We start from the raw sequence: 3823 nt of genomic DNA on the forward strand, positions 1-3823 counted from the left end.
CAGGCTAAAAAAGGGCCCAGGACTGTTGTAGAGTACAAGGAGTGCGAGTACTGTTGTAGAGTACAAGGAGTGCGAGTACTGTTGTAGAGTACAAGGAGTGCGAGTACTGTTGTAGAGTACAAGGAGTGCGAGTACTGTTGTAGAGTACAAGGAGTGCGAGTACTGTTGTAGAGTACAAGGAGTGCGAGTACTGTTGTAGAGTACAAGGAGTGCGAGTACTGTTGTAGAGTACAAGGAGTGCGAGTACTGTTGTAGAGTACAAGGAGTGCGAGTACTGTTGTAGAGTACAAGGAGTGCGAGTACTGTTGTAGAGTACAAGGAGTGCGAGTACTGTTGTAGAGTACAAGGAGTGCGAGTACTGTTGTAGAGTACAAGGAGTGCGAGTACTGTTGTAGAGTACAAGGAGTGCGAGTACTGTTGTAGAGTACAAGGAGTGCGAGTACTGTTGTAGAGTACAAGGAGTGCGAGTACTGTTGTAGAGTACAAGGAGTGCGAGTACTGTTGTAGAGTACAAGGAGTGCGAGTACTGTTGTAGAGTACAAGGAGTGCGAGTACTGTTGTAGAGTACAAGGAGTGCGAGTACTGTTGTAGAGTACAAGGAGTGCGAGTACTGTTGTAGAGTACAAGGAGTGCGAGTACTGTTGTAGAGTACAAGGAGTGCGAGTACTGTTGTAGAGTACAAGGAGTGCGAGTACTGTTGTAGAGTACAAGGAGTGCGAGTACTGTTGTAGAGTACAAGGAGTGCGAGTACTGTTGTAGAGTACAAGGATTGCGAGTACTGTTGTAGAGTACAAGGAGTGCGAGTACTGTTGTAGAGTACAAGGAGTGCGAGTACTGTTGTAGAGTACAAGGAGTGCGAGTACTGTTGTAGAGTACAAGGAGTGCGAGTACTGTTGTAGAGTACAAGGAGTGCGAGTACTGTTGTAGAGTACAAGGAGTGCGAGTACTGTTGTAGAGTACAAGGAGTGCGAGTACTGTTGTAGAGTACAAGGAGTGCGAGTACTGTTGTAGAGTACAAGGAGTGCGAGTACTGTTGTAGAGTACAAGGAGTGCGAGTACTGTTGTAGAGTACAAGGAGTGCGAGTACTGTTGTAGAGTACAAGGAGTGCGAGTACTGTTGTAGAGTACAAGGAGTGCGAGTACTGTTGTAGAGTACAAGGAGTGCGAGTACTGTTGTAGAGTACAAGGAGTGCGAGTACTGTTGTAGAGTACAAGGAGTGCGAGTACTGTTGTAGAGTACAAGGAGTGCGAGTACTGTTGTAGAGTACAAGGAGTGCGAGTACTGTTGTAGAGTACAAGGAGTGCGAGTACTGTTGTAGAGTACAAGGAGTGCGAGTACTGTTGTAGAGTACAAGGAGTGCGAGTACTGTTGTAGAGTACAAGGAGTGCGGGTCAGAAGATAAACAATATATATCCGTTATATTTTGAAACATTTTTGGTCACTAATTTTTTTCACTATATACACAACGCCCAAATTATCCTACACTCCCGTTAAATTATTTATAAATAATTATTTGCTTTATTACAACAAAGAGAAGGGTGATGAATTGTTTTTTTCTGTCAGCACAAAATTTGGTCTTTAATGAATATATATATATATATATATATATATATATATATATATATATATATATATATATATATATATATATATATATATATATATATATATATATATATATATATATATATATATATATATATATATATATATATAGATGGATAATGAGAACCTTCAAAACTAGGGAGGCCAAGCCCATGATGACACTCTTCAGGTCACTTGTTCTATCTAGGCTGGAATATTGCTGCACACTAACAGCACCTTTCAAGGCAGGTGAAATTGCTGACCTAGAAAATGTACAGAGAACCTTCACGGCGCGCATAACGGAGATAAAACACCTCAATTACTGGGAGCGCTTGAGGTTCCTGAACCTGTATTCCCTGGAACGCAGGCGGGAGAGATACATGATTATATACACCTGGAAAATCCTAGAGGGACTAGTACCGAACTTGCACACGAAAATCACTCACTACGAAAGCAAAAGACTTGGCAGACGATGCAACATCCCCCCAATGAAAAGCAGGGGTGTCACTAGCACGTTAAGAGACCATACAATAAGTGTCAGGGGCCCGAGACTGTTCAACTGCCTCCCAGCATACATAAGGGGGATTACCAACAGACCCCTGGCAGTCTTCAAGCTGGCACTGGACAAGCACCTAAAGTCGGTTCCTGACCAGCCGGGCTGTGGCTCGTACGTTGGTTTGCGTGCAGCCAGCAGCAACAGCCTGGTTGATCAGGCTCTGATCCACCAGGAGGCCTGGTCACAGACCGGGCCGCGGGGGCGTTGACCCCCGGAACTCTCTCCAGGTAAACTCCAGGTAAACACCACTCTGTTCAGGGAAAGTCTTCTAAGTTTAATGTCTTTATTATACACTCCATACCCATGTTGTGGGTGGCAGTGAACACGAAGACACATAATGGGTCCAGGGATTGGGCCTCAATGTTTTGATAAATACACAAGTTACAGTGGTAATGAATTATTTACATGATAACCCACATGGAGACAAACTCAGGAGATTAACTGATCTGTATACTTCGACCCCCCTTCTGGGATCCTCTTCGGGAGATAGGGGTCGAAATATACAGATCAATTAATATCCTGAATTTCTGTCTATATGTGGGTTATTACTGAGCATTGACAAGTGTTCATGACACTTTAGTTAGTCAACTATTTACATGTTTATATCTGGTTACAATCGTAGTGAGTTATTCATGCAGACATGAATTAGATCAGCGGAAGCAAACTTTAAAGAACACAACGAAAGAACAGATTTACTGATCCACGTTTCTCAGGTCCCTACCAAACCCAATTCTCCTCACTTATATATTTTTCCAACCCATTTTGTTAGTTATATAGTCTGTCAGCTTAGATGATTCCGCTTGGCAGATTGTTCCACTCATCCACAACTCTATTGCCAAAGAAATGTTTTTCTATATTCTAAATCTAAATTTACCCAGCTTAGCCGGGAAATACGCAACATTTCTCTGGTCTGAAACGTATTGAGACACATGTTAGTGAGGGAGGGGTTGTGTTTCAGCTCTTGGTCCCCTGGGTGTATGGGAATGAAGGGCATGCTTGCTACTTGACACCCTTGTCATATCTCCCACACAGTTGTTGTTATTACCCTCACTGTTGTTACTACCATCACTGTTATTACTACCATCACTGTTGTTACTACCATCACTGTTGTTACTGTCCTCACTGTTACTACCATCACTGCTGTTACTAATCTCACTGTTGTCACTACCATCTCTGTTGTTACTACCATAACTGTTGTTACTACCATAACTGTTGTTACTACCATAACTATTGTTACTACCATAACTGTTGTTACTACCATAACTGTTGTTACTACCATAACTGTTTAGAAATGTTTAATAATACCTTTGATTATATTTGAGACATTCGCGAATTTATTATTATTATTATTATTATTATTATTATTATTATTATTATTATTATTATTATTATTATTAACGGGTCCCTTAATTAATTCAGCACTCTAGTTAACAGCCAGATAATTCTAACAAAGTTATATATAAAATTTGATGACAAAAAAAAATAAAAAAAACTGAAAGAGCATTGAGAAAATCTACATAAATTGTAAATTATCGAATTTGAGTCAGAATTTCCAGCTTGCAAATATAATTTTAGGCTCGTTAAATTTAAAGGGATACAGCGTTAGGGCTTTATTTAGGCCTATTGAAAAATTTTAAATTCTTATCAAATGGTCTTTTACGTGGAAAATTCTGTAGGAATTG

Source organism: Cherax quadricarinatus, chromosome 43, assembly GCF_038502225.1.
Source record: "Cherax quadricarinatus isolate ZL_2023a chromosome 43, ASM3850222v1, whole genome shotgun sequence".
Classification (NCBI taxonomy): domain Eukaryota; kingdom Metazoa; phylum Arthropoda; class Malacostraca; order Decapoda; family Parastacidae; genus Cherax; species Cherax quadricarinatus.